Raw genomic sequence first — 17,568 nt, forward strand, 5'->3', positions numbered from 1 at the left:
GGGGGAAGTGTCTGAAGGATGTACAGAGTGTTCAGAGGCTGGTTCCCACACCTTCTGCTGGGCTGTATGATCTTGCAATGGCAGTTCATACCTCTGAATATCCATTTTAGATTTCCAAGATCTCTTCCATCTTTAAAATACGATGGTTCTGTTATCTTAAGCATCCTAAGGAATAGCGAAGAAGTATAACAAACTGTCCTTTTGCCTTTTGTGACCCCTTTCCACCTTACCTTCACCCCCCAACTTCATACTCCCACCCCCTACTAGATCACCTGTTTGTATCACTCCCACAACCAGACAAAATATATCCAATTGCCATGTGCATTCTTCACAGCCTTTCCAAACTCTGGTTATATGATGCATGGAGTATGAGTCAGGCTAGGGGGAAAGGGGGCCTCTTTTTAAAGTTTATATGTAACTGTGAGAGCATTCAAGCATGTGCTGGCATGCCAGCCCTGTTGAAAAAAAAAAAAAAACTGTTAGCAACAATGTTTTCCTGCTCAAAAGTGGTTGGGGGACATCAGAACCTGAGAGTGGTCTGTGTAATGGGGAAGGGGGTGCATGCTCAGGGGTCCTTGGGGGGTACCATAGCCCACAACCATTTCTCCACCTTAAATTTCTGCTACCAAAAGGTTCTCCAGCTTCATTCCCCTCTGAAGTCGACAGCTCCAGTTTAAATTCCTTACTTGGAAGGTCATTCATTCTCTCATAGCCAAAAAGCCTGTTTGCTTTTTGTCTTCCCACTTGCTTTCAAATGAAAATATCAGACTACAGACCATCTTGCTTTCCCAATGCAAAAATTAATTACATCGTGTCCAGAAGTGAAGGATGTTGGACGTTATTAGTGTATTCTTTGAGAACACTCTGCATTCTGATACCTTTTACATGAATGCGCAGCTGCCTGTTTTCAGCCTGACCTGATCAGTAGTTCTGGATGGTGGGGGGCAAAACCCATGGTCACGTATCATCCACTTCAGCCCCTCACTGTGCTCCTTCAAAAGCACAATGTCAAGTACATTTTTATTATCGTAGAGTGTATTTATTTATTTTCTGGTGTTTGTCGACATCTCCTAGAAGCTTTTAGAATAGGACTTCTTAACCTGCCAGTTCCAGCCGTTTATGTCTATCAACCATTATTTCTACTGCCCTGGGATTCTAATAGACCTTGAAATTAGCACTGCGTTTCTGTGTCGTGTGTGCATGCTTGCCGGCCGTGGCATGCCAAGTACATCAGCAGGACAACAGACTCCAAGTCATATGTGGCCTGGGTACCTACCCCGGCCATGCTGGGCAGGGCTCCAGCCCCGGGGCTGGGGGGTCACATGTGTCCACTAGCTGTTGCCCTGGAAAGAAGAAATAAAGGCCCAATTGTTTGGGGGCAGGGCTCTGCAGACGTGGGGCAACAGTGAGAGCTGAAGCACTTTTAGGTAATTTTTCAGAAGTAGATTTAGAGAGCATTTTTTCACCACTTAAGGCACAGTCCGGACACATAATCTCTCCACATTTAGGGTGAGGCAGGAAATGACTAGGCATGAAACCATGATTATCCGAGATTCTCTGTGAGCCTACTCAGAGCCCATCCAGACACAGGGGGCACATCGGGGTCCAAGGCTTTGGGGAGCGAGTGACAGGTTGATTCCCCAGCAAAAAATAAAAACAGAAATATCAGAACACAGTGTGACAGACTGAAAATTTCAAAATGTCCTTCCTCACAGAAGTTCCCAGAAGCCCTGCCTTGGGCACATTAGGGAGGTGTACTCCCTACAGGGGTGGAGGAGACTAGGATGGAATGTTATAAAGTATCACAGGAGTCAGTGTAGTTAGAGGAACTGAACTGTGGCGACAACAAGGCAGGGGCTGACTTCGGGAGCAAATGGACCTGGTTTGAGTTTGAGATCTATCCTTTGAAGATGACCTCTAAGCAGGATTTAACTCCCCATGCAAGGTCTGACATACTCCCCTCTTCCGCAGCCCCTCATTAGGTGCCCCCCATGCCTGTTTTTCTTAGTGCCCCAGGCAGGAATTCCTTCTTAAATTCTCCTAACAATCTGTGTGTACGTGTTATTATTGATGCCCATTTCTGTTTGCCTCATGCCACATTTCCATGGAAACACACAAGCAGTCTGCTTCATTAGATTTGAAGCATGATGGGGGCAGGCATGGTGGGTGGCTCAGTCAGTTAAGTATCTGTCTTTAGCTCAAGTCATGATCCCGGGGTCCTGGGATCGAGCCCCACATCAGGCTCCCTGCTCAGCAGGGAGTCTGCTTCTCCCTGTCCATCTCCCTCTGTGTGTCCGTGCTTGCATGCTCTCTCTCTCTCTCAAATAAATAAATAAATCTTTAAAAAAAAATAGCATTAAACAAACAGATGTTCTCTAAATATTTCTATTTTTTTCTGTAAAATGGAGACGAGAATGGAACTTGCTTCAAGTGTTACACATCTGAAGTGATGTCCCACGTTCAAAGACCTCAGAATAATGCCTGGAACACAGCAAACACTCAATAAACTTTAGCAGACATTAATATTCAGAACATCAGTTCATTTCCTCAGAGCTTGTCCTCAAATTAAGAAGTTAGGTGAATCACCTGAACTGTGTGCAAATTTGTGTGTACATTTTTCTGGGAAGAGGATCTTTGATATTCCTCAGACTCTCAAATAGGGACTATTTCTCCACCCTCCAAAAGAAATTTAGAGTCATTGCCATAGAGACAGATAGCAAATATTAGGCTATATTCTTTACCTAAGAGTCTAGGGACCACAATGTCTAATGTTCACTCTGACTGAACTTGTTTTAATGCTCAATTAAATCTCAGAGTGCTGAACTAAGAACCAGGATACGTGGGCTCTCATCTGAGTCCTTTCACGTTGTGATCTTGGTTAATTCACCCAACCTCTTATTTTGTAAATATTTTTGCCCTCATCATGCAGAGATAATGCAAGTAGGAAAAACTTTAAAAGAAAAAAAAAAAAACCTAAAGATAAGAAATATAGAGCTACATGAAAAATACAAGGTCTGTAAGTCAGAAGATCTCTTACTCAGAACATCCTGTTTCCTACTCTGTAAAATAAGTGAGTTAAATTAGATGACATTTAAGATTTCTTCTAACTGCTCTCTGTAATCCAAAGATTGAAATATAAATAGTCTCTGTTCTGGGGATTTGTTTTCTATTTGAGTTTTCACTGTACTAATTTACACTCTTGCCCACATCAAGGACACTATTTTTATTGACCCATTTGCAAAACTGGGGTAGGGGTGGGAAAGTAAGAGGCATGTTCTGCTCTTTGCTGATTTCAATTTCATATATTTAACAGTGTGTTGGGCTTCTTGGACTTGAGCTAAGTAAGGATAGTAAGAGGAACCCAAGAGCTGATGAAGCCAAAAGCATTAAAATTCCAGCTCAAAATATCTACCCATAGGGCCCAGCAGACTACAAATGGCAGATGAGCCGAACTCTTTGGCATGGGAAATTCTGTGTCCTCCTTCCCCACCCCCTGTGAATCTGTTTTGCACACTGAGGTATCGATGTCTTTTACTGCACAGAAGATCCATCTCAGGAAATATGAGTTTGGGAAGAGGAGAAGGAAAAAGAGGCAAGTGGAGGCTATTCACTTTCAATAATAGGACACCTTAAAAATTTTCATACAGGAGGGGTCAAATGTTCCGAATGCTAGGAGACAGAATATGACCCTGCAAGGCCACTGGAAGGAAAGGGAAGGGAAATGGAGCTAGAGCTCTGCAGCATGGACTAGGTTTCTGGAAAACCATCTCCATCAATCAGCCCAGGAGAGCCCAAGGCCAGTCACAAAGGACTGAAAAGGTAAGCTTCACTCTGGCTAGCCGGGGCTTTCCAGAGAGAATCCAGACTAATGAATCTAATCACTTCCAGATCACTCTCTAGAGCTCTGCTCATTGTCTGTTCATTCAGCTCCTTCTTCAAAGCCCGTTATTTGGGGGCACATAGATAAACTTGATATCATCTCAGGTAATGACACACCCAAACTTCTCAACCATGAAGACAATTTTCTATATTCTGCTCTGATATGAATCCTATACCATTTCTTTGCTGACGGCCCAATTTCTCAGTGAGGAAGATTCCACTCTGGAAGATAGTTGAGCCTCGAGTGCAATGAAATCACATTGCCTATAACTCACATGGTCTCACTGACCTGATTTCTATAAATAGATAAATTCGTCAAGGAAAAACACAGGACTGAAATCTAAAAGCGAACTCAGGAAATCATTCGTTTCAGACTTTTGCCTCCGGTCAAATTAAAATTTCAATCATCCCTAAAACCATGTCTGTGTTTTTTAATAGAGATTCAGATTAAATAAGCTTCCTTGATAACTTCTAATATATGATCAATTTTTCTGTCACAAGATTTCTTTTTTATGAATGCAGTAGAATAGATGAGAACTGGATAAATCTTCTAGACTGTGGCGGATGTCATTTTACAAATGACAACACGGAGGATTAGAAAAAAAATTGATGACTTTCCTGAGGTAGTATACATTCATTCATTCATCCATTTTTTCATTCATTCAACATTCACTTGGAAAATATTTATCGAATGCCTACTCTATCTAGTCACAGGTGTAGATGCAAAGATGCGGCAGTCTATTACTTTGCTGGGGCTTCTTTAACAAAGTACCACATGCCAGTAGCCTAAACAACAAAAATGTGATGTCTCACAGTTCTAGAGGCCGGAAGTCCGAGATCAAGGTGTTGATGGGCTTGGTTCCTTCAGAGAGCTGTGTGCAAGAAACTGTTCCACGCCTTTCTGATAGCCTCCCGTGCATCGCTGGCATTCTTTGGCAGTCCCTGGTTTGTAGGCGCATCACCCGGACCTCTGCCTTCATCTTCACATGACATTCTCCCTGTGTGCATGTCTCTGTGTCCAAATTTCCCCTTTAATAAGGGCACCCATGATGCTGGATTAAGGTTCATCTTCAGTGTCACCTCATCTAATTCATTACATCTGCAACAAACCCAATTCCAAATAAGACCACATTCTGAGGTACCGGGGGTTAGAATCTCAACACATAAATTTTGAGGAGACAAACTTCAATCCGTAACAAGCAAGAACAAAATAAAATCTCTACAACCAGGGTGCTAACATTCGAATGACAGGAGACATTATGTGGGGTGTGAGGTGTGTGTGTGTGGTGTGTATTATCAGGCAATGAAAAATGCTAGGAGGTAATAGAGCAGGGTAGGGGTACAGTGCAGTGATGGAGTTTAAGGGTAGCTACTTCAGATAGGCGTCTTTCTGACGAAGTGCCTTTTGAGCAGACCTAACTAAAGTGAGAGGCTGAGCCAGGGGAAAATCCAGAAGGAAGCACATTCCAAGCAAGGGTACCGGTGAGTACACATGCTGGGGACCGGACCTCTCGCTGTTGCCTCTCAGGCAAAATGACCCAGGGAGTGTTAATTACGTCGGGAATGATATATCCTGGTACTTATTTCACCACTAGTCCCTAGTCCTTTCCTCTCTCTTTTGGAGATCCATCTCAATAAAGAGTTATTGAGTATCTATTATAGTCCAGGCATCGCTTGGAGCTGGGTGGGAATCAAACTGGGAGTCCTCCTTGCCCTCCTGGAGTACGTTTAGGAGCAATCACTTAATATGAGATTGGATGAGCCAGAAGTCATTATAATTTTTATGTGGCTCTAAGAGCAAGAGGGACCATGCAGCCCCTCGTCTCATGATAGAGCATTAAAACCACCGCAAGGCTCATTTTCCTGGGAGCAGCTCACTTGTTAGAACTGTCCTTTATGTGGAGCTAAATCTGACTTTCTGACACTTACACCTGTTGAACCTAGACCAACACAGAAGAAATATTATTCTTCCTCTTCTACACGATCATTCTCAAAAGTTTGCCGCGAATTAGAATTTCTATTCATTTCCTCATCCCCTTCCATCAGCACACGTAACCCACAGTCTCTGCAGGAGTTACCTGCCTCTAGTTCTCTCTATTTGCCCAAGTTTTTGAAAAATACTGGGTCTAGGAAATATGGGCTCCATGTATGTTTTGAACAGGTCCACGTTCAGTGGGAGTACTGCTCGGTGTGATATAGACGTGCTTCCATTCATCCAGGCCAAGATTAAATTAGCATTGTGCGTCATCATAAGGAAATGTTGGCTTCCATCAACCATTCAACCTAAAACAAACTTTTTACTTCAACGTTAGACTTTACATTCATCACCTTCGTATTTCATCTTATTGGTTTTGATCTGGCATTGTGTGTCTTGATATTATTTCTAATCATGACTCCGTATCTGTTGCAGTGTGACAGAAAACAGAAGTCCCCAGATTATTCACCATATGACTCTGATTGAGTCATTTGATTTCCCTGAACCTCAATTCTGCTCACTGTAAAGAAAAATGGGGGGTAGGCGTGGGGAGACGGGTGTGGGAACTACTAATAAGTCTTCTTAAAGCATGAGAATCAAGTGTGACAAGCTAGGGGAAAGTATTCCATAAAATAGGACACACTATGCGAAAGTTAGTTAACATTAGTTAATGGTAATAAGACTGGCTTTTCTCCTCAGTTTTGAATCACTGATTCAAAAGTTAACCAGATCAAGGCCAAAATATCAATCGATATGCTCTAGGTTTGTTTTCAACCTGTTGTGAATCTGCCTAAAGGTATTATGACCCAGCCTGTGTATCCTTAGCTTACCTTAGCCTCAAGATCTCATGAGCTGTATGTTAACTACAATATGGTGTAGTTGTTACTATCAACAGCTTTGGTCAGACGAATCTGGCTTCAATTCTACCTCCGTTACTCACTAGTAATATGACTTTGAGTAAATGACTTGTTCTTACTGATCCTCTGTTATCTATAACAAGGGAGATAAACTACCTACCTACCTGCTAGAATTATTATGGGAGTAAATGAAACAAGGCAAATAGGGCCTGGCATATAGGAAGTGTTCAACAAGTCATTCTATTTTCATATTATTGTGAAAATTTAATTTTCCTAGTCAATCCTTTGATCTTTTATAGTAGCTCTATTCCAAAAGCAAGAAAATAAATTAAGCCAGCATAACATGATGTTCCTTATAAACCTATGTTCACTCCTAGTAACCACCACATTCCTTTTGTTCATACTCACAAACCATTAGCTTAAAAATCCATTCTTGCTTTGTTCTGGGATGGCCTCTCAGACAAGCTGACCTGTTTATGGATTGTGGAATCTCTCCCTCTTTTTGAAAAATGGGTTGAGATTTGCCTTATTTATTCATCTTTTGGTCTCTGCAATATCTCAGTAACTCCTGAGATTAGCCCTTAGTTCACACATTCAAAAAGGGTATTTTGAGAATCTACTCTTGGCCGCACACCCCAGTCTTCTGAGCAGCCCGGCATCACTTGCACCCAGTGATGGCAACTAAAACTCATTTAATATGACCAGGCTTTATCTGACTTCCACTCATTTGCATAGAGTGGCAGGCCACTGCCTCCTCGCATTGTTTGTGAATGTGGACAAGTCATTTAACGCTGAGTCACAATTTCCTCCTCTGTAAAGCAGGATAATAATAACTAGTGTGACTACCTCACAGGGTGAAAATACAAGGAGGCAAAGTGTAAAAGAAGAAAAAAAAAGTCCCCAAAAAACAAAGATTCCAAAAAAATAATTCAAGGTGTTATTCGTTCTTACGCTTCTAGCCTGCAGACCACTTTCCTTGCTGCAGAACTTGAAAGCAAAATACGAATTGAATAGTTTTATTATCTGTTATCATTACACCATCTGCCACAGGCAGCCTGGTGATCGCTTCCTTGTTCTTCTATTTTCAAACACAGATGAAAATATCTTTTTGTGGTCTTTAATGTTTTCAACAAGCCCAAAGTTTATTATGTATTTGTTGTTTATAAATCTATGACATTCTATATTAAGATGCTAACATGATCAGATCCAGCAAAACTAGAAAAAGATGGAGAGATCAAGAATGAAAAAGAAGAGATGGATGGGTAAGAAAACTCTGGCTAAATATAATCTGTGCCATGGAACATATACTTAGCTTCGCTTTTTGGAAACAGTGAAAATCCTGGACTGGGAGGCCACACAAGAGGAGATACACTAAGCTCTCTGGTTAATTACAGGAAGTGTAACAATAGACACACTCTGTCATGGCACTAAATTCTAAGTGGAATCCCTGACAGAGTTTCCCATAAAGGACACAAAACAATCTAATGGAAAGTGTCTCCAACAGCCATTTCACGAAAGAGGAAATATGTTCTCCAAGGGGTCACTGTTATATATGATCCTTAATACAAGATGAAGTTGTGGTGTCATGCTGTCATTCTGTGAGGGTCCTTGGAGAAGACGGAAGGTAATACTGTACACATGTGAATAAATGTTCTTATAACCTGGCTTCATGCAAAGCTGAACATTTTAAAATCCAGAGTCATGAATTAATGATTGTGACCAGTATGTGCTTGCCCTTATCGTGTGTTAGCCAGCCCTTGACAAGTGGGGAGGCTGCTGATATATTGAGGCTGACGCTAGACTGGAAATCAAGAATATGGTTTTTCTGTCTTGCTGACGCGATGAAGGGCTCCAAGCTTTAAGTAACGGGCATGCCAGTGGCAATGATCGATTTCAAAATGTAAGGTCGTCTCGCCTAAAAGGGAGCCATCCCATCACCTTCAGGGAGGTAGACAATCAAACCAAAATTTCTCATGGAAAATAGTTTGGAACGTGGTGAGAACCCCAAAGAAGGACTTAAAACCAGGCAGTTCTGGGGCGCCTGGGTGGCGCAGTCGTTAAGCATCTGCCTTCGGCTCGGGGCGTGATCCCAGCGTTCTGGGATCGAGCCCCACATCAGGCTCTTCTGCTAGGGGCCTGCTTCTTCCTCTCCCACTCCCCCTGTTCGTGTTCCCTCTCTCGCTGGCTGTTTCTGTCAAATAAATAAATAAATAAAATCTTTAAAAAAACAAACAAACAAACAAAAAACCCAGGCAGTTCTACATCATAGAGCATGGGCCAGCAAACTGCGGTTCCCAGGCCATATACCCCTGCCGATTGTTTTGTTTTGTTTTTAAGATTTTATTTATTTATTTGATAGAGAGAGAGAGCACAAGAGCAAGAGAGCACAAGCAGGGGGAGCTGCAGAGGGAGGAGAAGCAGACTGAGATCATGACCCGAGCTGAAGGCGGACACTTAACCGACTGAGCCACCCACGCACCCCACCACCTGTTTTTATAAGTAAGGTTCTAATGGAATGCAGCCACACACGTTGGCTTATGGACTGTCTATGGCTGTTTTTTCACCACAGTGGCAGAGTTGAATAGTCACAACAGAGAACACATGGTCCACAAAACCTAAAATATTTATTATCTAGCCCTTTGCAGAAAAAGTTTGCCAACCCCTGCCAGAGAACAGAGAGTGAGAATTCAGGTTTAAAGTGGCTTGACAGCTATGGTTATGTACCCACCATCAATTTTCACTATAAAATGGTGTAATATAGTCCTTGTAAATGCTTTTATTTTAAGCACTGCAACATCATAAAGGGCTCCCCGTGATGAATTAGCTCACAATTCACACCAAAACAGTAACTGAATTAGGCTTCAAGTAGTGAGTTCAGGGGGTAAAAACAGACATGTGCTTGGACTGCCTTTTCTGTTTCACTCGAATTTTAATAATTTAATGGCACTTTTCTATAAACAATGTATTTCCCCCTGTTCTAGGGAAGAGATGAATAGACATTCTCTTCTAAGCAGACACTGAGTTTATTGCCATGAACAGCATGGCTACAGATCAAGCTTGCCCTGATTAGTGCCAAGAAGAAAGGGCTGCAGATGAACGTTGCTGAAACCTAAGTCATTGCTTTTGGTGGGTCTGATCTACGGTCATCCTGTACAGCTGGTTTGTCAATGGTTTCTGCAAGTATAAATTCTATAGCTAGTTTATATCAGGCACTACATCAGGAAGCTGTGTTCCTCAGAGACACAGATTTCACTGATGTTTTACTGATTTATTTTCAATTCAGGCAAAAATGATTGTTGCGATGCTCAATGTCAAGATCTTTGGGGCCTTGATCTGGCAAGGCACTGCCCTGAGAGACTCAAATCACATCCTAGGGGATGTTGTGGGGGAAGTTGACTTAGAGCCCCCCCCCCTTTTTTTTTTTTGGTATTAACGACACGAAAGCTCAGGGACCGCTGCATAGCCAACCCTGGTGAGGGTGAGGGACCTTACAGACAGCAGTCAGCCTGACCCACTCCTGGCTTCCTTTAGTTTCTGAGTCTCGTTCTCCCCTTGTTCTCCTTTCCTCACCCCTTATTTTTCACTTTATTTTATCTTGCGTGGTATTAATCGGGAATCCACCTTAAATCCGTTCTGGAACAAGACTTGGTGTAAGTAAACAAGTAAAAATGAACTCACCTGTTGAACGGAGTTATTTAGTATTGTCCCCCTGAATACTGAAAAAAAAAAATCTGCTGGAAACAATTCTTTCCTTCTGGCATGGTAGCTCTGAGGTTTACTTCCAAATAGAAATTGCTCAGGGGCGCCTGGGTGGCTCCAATGGTTCAGCAGCCGACTCTTGGTTTCAGCTCCGGTCATGATTTCATGGATGGTGAGATCTAGCCCCCTCCAATCAGGCTCCACACTCGGTGGGGAGTCTGCTTGAGAGTCTTTCCCTCTGTCCTTCCCCCCACTCTCTCTCTGTCTCCTTTTTATCTCTAAAAATGAATAAATAAAACCAAGAAAGAAGAAAGAAAGAAAGAAAGAAAGAAAGAAAGAAAGAAAGAAAGAAAGAAAGAAAGAAAGAGAGAGAGAAAGAACAGGTGCAGGGGTTTCTGGCTGCTCCTGCAGGCACGTGATGTTAGGACTGTGCATCCAGAGAGAGGCGTATGCTCGCGTTGCCATCTGTGATGGCGGGAAGGTGGGTAACCCAGTGCTATTGCATCAGCAGCAGAGAGATCGTCAATGGAAAGGGCCAACGTCATTTCTTCAGTCTCTCTGGGGGGAAAAATGTCTTGGGAATTAGTATTTGAATAGTGCTCTACAATTTGCAAAGAAGCTTATACATATGGCATCATATTCAATCCTCACAATAACACTGTTAATTTGGTTTATGACACTTTGTTTTCAGTGGAGGGAGTGGAGACTCTCAAAGCCAAGTACAGTGAGTAGAGGAATGAGCATTGAAGCTTCATCTATGAGGCCATGTCATACACTCTATTTCTCCATGCTTTCCCCATCCCTTCAACATATTTCTTATCATTTGATCTCAGCACGATAAAGTCTGGAAGGCTGCTATGTGATACGTCATTGTAAAAGGCTTTGGAGTTAGACCTGAGATTAAATAATAGATTTTTCATTTTCTAGATGTCTCTTTAAGTCACTATATTAAGTTCCTAAGACAACTGTAACAAATTACCACAAACAGGGTGGTTTAAGCCAACAGAAATTTATTCCCTTACAATACTGGAGGCCTGAAGCCAAAACCAAGTGTCTGCAAGGCCACAATCCCTCCAAAGGCTCTAGGGAAAATCTGTTCCTTGCCTCCTCCAGCATCTAGGGGCTCCAGTCGGTTTTTTTGGCCTATGGCCACCTCCTGTCTCTGTTTCCTCTTTGTCTTCTCCCCTGTGTGTCTATCTTATAAGGATATGTATGACCCATTTAAGACAAGCTCTTCCTCTCAAGATCCTTTGCTTAAGTATATCTTTTACCATATAAGGTAACATTCACAGGTTCTGGGGATTAGGATATGAACATACCATTTTGGGGGCCACCATGCAACCCACTAAAGTCACTGAGCCTCATGTTTCCCTTCCATTAAAATTAAAATAGTATCACTTATCCAAAGGGTTAAGATTAAATAAGATAATTTAAATAAAACTTTCGAATATATAATAGATACTCAGTAGAAGGGGTTCACCCCTTTTCCTCATCAGGAAAGCAGTCAATATAATCACACCACTTTTGAGATAATTTCCCTTATTTGTCCCATTGGAATAATAGCCAAATGTATACTCAAATTCCCCCATTCTTTCATTTTCTCTTTAGAGTCCTTTTCCTAATAAGCTATATTCCAAATAGCAGTACACTTTTTGAATTCTATGTTATCATGAACTATGATAGTGCCTCTCAAACATCTGCCATGAAGGATCGGTTTTAATTTTGTAAAATAAAATTAAAATGTGATGACAAAAATTGCTATAAAAGTATCCAAATACTTACTTTGATCTTGTTACAGACCAATAACAATTTGCCCTTGTCTGGGACATCATTTTGAAGATTAAAAATGTGAACATTAAAAGTGAAACACTTATCAAGTACTTCAATTTTATCAAAATTAATTTTCTAAAAGATAGTCAAATTCTCTCATTCCTGCAAAGGATTACTTCATACCAACATTTAACCCTAAAAACATAATATCTATATTTTTCCTCTTCCAACAGGGTCTGAGTGGTATATTTTAATGACAGTAAATTGGTTGACTTCTTTTTTGCTTGACCTTTGTTTCCATCTAGATGCATACTTTCATCATACATAGCACAATTCTATTTCCCTTCTACCCATATCAGTTTTTTAATAAAGTACGTTTTTCTCTTGATAATTTTAGTCTGAGCTTTATCCCATTAAACCTAGTCCTCTCAATAACATTGTTTATTTTTTTTGTTTTAAAACTTTGAGTTCTTTTGCCTCCTCCTTTTCTGTGTTGACATATATAGTCTCCTAAGATCACAAATATTATTTTCTGAGAGAGAGAGAGCAAGCAAGTGGAGGGAAGGGGCAAAGGGAGAGGGGGAGAGAGAATCTCAAGCAGGCTCCATGCTCAGCATGGAACCTGATGTGGGGCTTGATCCAATGACCCTGAGATCATGACCTGAGCTGAAATCAAAAGTCTGACGCTTAACTGACCGAGCCACCCAGGTGCCCCCATACATACTGTTCTTAGTGAACATCTCTATTATTTGTTGAATAAATGAAAGGGTGATAATTACTAATGACCACCTCCACTATACAAACCCTTTCTCTGGCATGCCCACTGTCCTTATTACCTACTTGGTAGTTGGTCTTGGTTTTTCTCACTGCCCTTTATCCATTCATCTTTGTTAAATATGTTCTCCACTTTGATCCAGTGCCCTTTTCCATTTTCAGTAGTTCATCCTACTGACAGTCCTATCATGTTCCAGAAGACAAATTCTTTCCTTTAGATACCTTCTACATAACCAGCTATTACCTGCCGCCTTCTTCCAGAGTCATGACCACAAACGGAAGAAGACAAAAAAAGTCCCACCCAACCTTAAATGTTTTCCTTTTCCTACCTGGTCCCAGAGATGCAGATCCTGTGATGACAACTTTTGTTCCCACAGGAACCATCAGAGTAGCAGGGATCGGGTGAGGTTGGTGATCCTGGCAGGTCCTCTATCATAGCTGGACGCCTGCTCTGAGAAGCTGGAGCATGTAGACCCATGACCACACCAGGTTTATGCATGACCACCTCCTCCCAACCAGCGGAGAGTTCACTATCAGATAGTTATGATATGTGTGTTTTTATTTGATTAAGAGTTCCATCATTTTTTGAATGCTTAGGAATCTCTTGGAATCTCTCAGAGGCTGGATAATGCCTCTACTTGAATATGTCTGGAATTGCCCTCCAGGAGAAGAACCTCATAAAGCTTCCATGCAGCTTAATTTCCTCTTGCTCATCCTCAGCTGTGTCACAGTTGTCACAGTCCTTATAGGCTCCAGATAGTCAACCTTCGAAAAACAAAACAAAACAAAAAACTGTGCCCTTCTACTCTATGTCCTATGATTTGTTTCTTTCCAGGGTAGGCTCTGCCTAGGGTATTCTACAGAGCACAATGTGACTCACCCACCTCCCCCCTTTCTTGTTATAGCCCAGAATAAGTACACAGGCCCTTCCAGTTTAAGACAGTATTATTTATTACTATGGAGAAGTAGATGGGTTAATGACAACAAAATGTGAAACAATTACCCCCAAAAGTCAAGAAATCTAAGAGTTTTCCTAGCTATTTTCCTTGGCATGTAATTACTGACTTCCTTTCTATCTAGTATACTTAGAAATGAGGGTGAGGTTTTGTGGATTTTTAGTGTCTTCCACAACTTACATCCTAATATCCGTCCCTGGTGTGGGGCTTCGCAGGTTGATCAGTCTGGCATTCCTGTGGGGCCGTATCTGGGGACAGAGAATAGAAATATCTAAAGATTCCTTCACTGCACTTCAGTGAATTTGCAGGTATGTCTTCACTCTTCCTGAGACTATCCCACTCTTCCAGCCCTGCAAGCCCTCCTTTTTGTCTGTCCCATTACCCCAGAGAGAAAAGTGTCTTCCTTCTAAACTCACTGAACATTCATCCCCTGGAGAATCCCTCTCCTTCCTTGACCAGTGGCCCTATCATTCACCCTTCTGGGAAATCTGCCCTATGCAGTGCCTGCAACACACTCAGAGGCCAGGTAAGATGAGTTCTACTTAAAACCAGTGCTTGCTTCTTCCCCTGCTGTTCTCAGATACGAGCCAGTGCAGCTTCTCTGAACTTGGCTCTTGTGGCTCCCATCACCTTATTAGTAGCCAGGACGAGCTACCTAATTTACAGGGCCCAATGTAAAGTGAACTCGTGGGTCTCTGTTCAAAAATTATTAAGAATTTCAAGACTGCATTAGGACACCACAGACCACATGCCAGGCCCTCTGACTACAGAATTCCATGCGACTACACAGGCTGCACTCCCAGGAAGCCAGCCCTGCTAGGAGCATGTCTTTTTCTGGAATCTTTTTCTTGGGATAGTCTCCAATTTTGTGCACCCTTCTTTGCCTCGAGGTATCATCTTTGGCTAAATTCACCATATTCATGTTTCAGATTGTCAGTTTACGGTAAAAGAGGTTATGTTCCTCAACTAGTCAAAAATCTAGCCCTACTCAGGTCAGCTTGTTGGTTCTACTCACCCCCCAAATTGTCCGAGATGACCCACAGGGGTGTCCCATTCCCAGGGAAGTGACTGTTTTAAAATTAAAATTCTATAATATAAAAAATAATTTCAGCCATTCATTAGTCACTTGTTGTGACACTATTCTGTATCCAGCTTGATGCTAAGGATACAAAAAAAGAGAACACCTACCCTCATGTAGTTCACAACCCAGTGGTGGTAGGCACACTCAGAGAAAGGGATAGAAAACAACTAGAGCAATGTCCTAACAGAAGGATGCAAATATAAAAACCAAATCAAAGAGAAGAGTGAATAAGCCTAATTCCTACCAATGGAAAATCCACTTAATTCATCACATCTACTTGTTGACAAAGATTTCCTTTCTCCTCCTCCTTATTTTTTTCATCTGACTTATTTTTTGTGTTAGTCCTCGACACATCCTTCTCACAGTGTGGAGTATACAGACGTGTTCCTCAAGCCCTTTCACCTTCTCCTTTAAGCAAGAAGCCAGGTATAATTACCACAAACATTGTTGGCCAACCCCTCAAGCACAAACGAGACATATCATCTACCTACCCTGCCACAGATTGCAGCAGTGGCTTTGCTCTCAGTATTTCTTCATCTTCTAGATAAAATAGTAGTGCTTCTGAAATGACTGTAGAAGAAAGCTCCTTCTTAGAAAATGTTTTTATATACCATGGATCATGCTATAAATTGGCCATGTCCTTCTGCCCTAGGTATCTACAGTAAGTAAGAGGGGAGGTAAATTGCTGGCACTCCAGGAAACTTCCCGAACTCCACAACCAAAAGTTTTGGACTAAAGCAACAGATATGGAAACAGCTTTAGGAAAACCTCCTCAGATCCTACTGGCATCACAGTCAGTGGACTACTTTTTTAAAAAGGTGCTGCATTTTTCTACTGCATTGCCTAGGCCGTCAGTCTTCATAATCATTCTTTCTCCCCCAGGAAGGATCTCTGACCAAGTTACAATGACTAAAGGAATCATCTTGGCCTTCCTCTAGAGAGGCTGATAGCCCAGCTACAGGAAAGAAAACGCTTCCACCCACCCACCCCCACCCCCAATGCCCCCACCCCCACTGTCAGCTTCAATCCAAATGCCAGAGTCCACAGTAGAATGACTTGGAAGATAACAGAGCAACAACATGCCAGCAAAAGGACTCTTGGGTTTGGGGGTTTTTTCGTTTGTTTTTTGTCTTTTTTCAGAGGCACACTCTGGTCAAGCACCTTTCAGCCACCTACATTAGCTGTCCTCCATCAACCTCCAGGATCAGTCTCACCCATGAATGGCTCATGAATAAGTGGTCACTTATGTCCTAAACATTGAAGGGTGTTAAGAAACCTCTGCTGCTTTGAAGTTTCATCTTCACTTGCTTCCCTTGATTCTTGAAATTCCACCATCAGAGTCATTCCTGCAAGTAATGATATAATTGATTAGATTCTTTCCAGGTGATAGCTCGCCAGATCAGATTGTATTAAGGGGAAAGTGGAAAGAGTATGAAGGTTCAGTGTGCTGACGGGAGAGGAATTTCCATAATAGAGACAAAAGCTCTGAAAGGGAAGCCTGTATCCCAGAAAATAATTTACAACTACACTTAGGGCCAGAACCACTTCTATCCCACCAAGAACTTGTTCTGATCCCGTCAGTTGAGGTTGTCTTGACTCAACGCCTTATAAAAAGACCCCAACTAAAGATCATAGGAAAGCTCAGGCTGATTCTATTTATTTCACTGCACCTGATACAATAGTGTGTGCGTATACTTGATCCCCTCAGCCTGAACAGTTGGCAACTGGCTGAAATTCAGGCAATACAGTGAGAAAAAGAAGACACTTTGCTCATCCTCAAGATTCTTAGAGAGATGGGTTAGCCGAAGGCAATGGCCTCCCCCACCTCTAGTTGGCAGACCACTGAAAGAGTTAGTATTCTCTGTGCATATTTACCTGTGCGGATAGGCAGTAATGCTAGACGTTAAATTAGCCTTCTCACCTACTGGAAGCAATAGGTTTTAATGGAAAAAAGCATGGATTTGGAGTCACGTAGATCTTCCTAGTGCTGCTATTTATTACGTTTTTGACATTGGTTAAATCACCTAAGCCCTCTGAGCCTCTGTTTCTTCATCTGTGAAATAGGGATAACTATGCCTACCTTGTAGGGCTGTGGGGAGAGTATACACAGAGCCCGGCAGACCACAGGCTTTCAACAGATGCGGTGGTCTTCCTCCATCAGTTCCCTATTGGGGTGGAGCACATGAGATTACAATGTTCTGCACTATTAAAGTTGTTCATCCTAACCCAGAAAAAGAAACCTTTCTAAAACTCTTCCTTGCACCTTAAATACTCTAGTTTAACTGTCGTCTCACTATCTCAAGAAGTTATGTCCCCCAAGATCAGAGAATGAATTTGAAGCTTCTATTTTTTAACATAAGCTTTTGATATGACCTCTATGCATGAAGGTAAATGCAGCTCTCTTCCACGTGAAATGAGAAACATGGGTTATGGTACATATTTACTTAGGTTCCCCAAATCAACTATTCTAATGTAGTCTAAGAATTCCAACAAATGAATTTATAACGTTCTTGCAATGTTACTTTACTGCACTAGGAACATCAGAAGAAAGAAAGAAAGAAAGAAAGAAAGAAAGAA

At 41.8% G+C, this 17,568-nt stretch overlaps 1 long non-coding RNA gene across 4 annotated transcripts in view; it reads right to left on the reverse strand.

Annotated features, from left to right (window-relative positions):
- Positions 1–4,624: 4,624 nt before the first annotated feature.
- The window catches only part of LOC113259502 (uncharacterized), a 282,949-nt gene continuing 270,005 nt past the window's right edge, over positions 4,625–17,568 (reverse strand). Inside the window, exons 6-11 of one of the 4 annotated variants that reach the window (XR_007191565.2) lie at positions 17,072–17,156; positions 16,268–16,337; positions 15,483–15,561; positions 14,091–14,158; positions 13,284–13,719; positions 4,625–4,978 (exon numbers count right to left, since the gene is read on the reverse strand). This is a non-coding gene — a long non-coding RNA (uncharacterized LOC113259502). Of the gene's footprint in view, positions 4,979–10,381; positions 10,969–13,283; positions 13,720–14,090; positions 14,159–15,482; positions 15,562–16,152; positions 16,338–17,071; positions 17,157–17,568 lie in introns of those variants that run through there. The other 3 variants (XR_008958934.1, XR_007191563.2, XR_008958933.1) reach the window with 3 other exon arrangements.

The sequence above is a fragment of the Ursus arctos genome, unplaced genomic scaffold, assembly GCF_023065955.2.
Source record: "Ursus arctos isolate Adak ecotype North America unplaced genomic scaffold, UrsArc2.0 scaffold_13, whole genome shotgun sequence".
Taxonomy (NCBI): Eukaryota; Metazoa; Chordata; class Mammalia; order Carnivora; family Ursidae; genus Ursus; species Ursus arctos.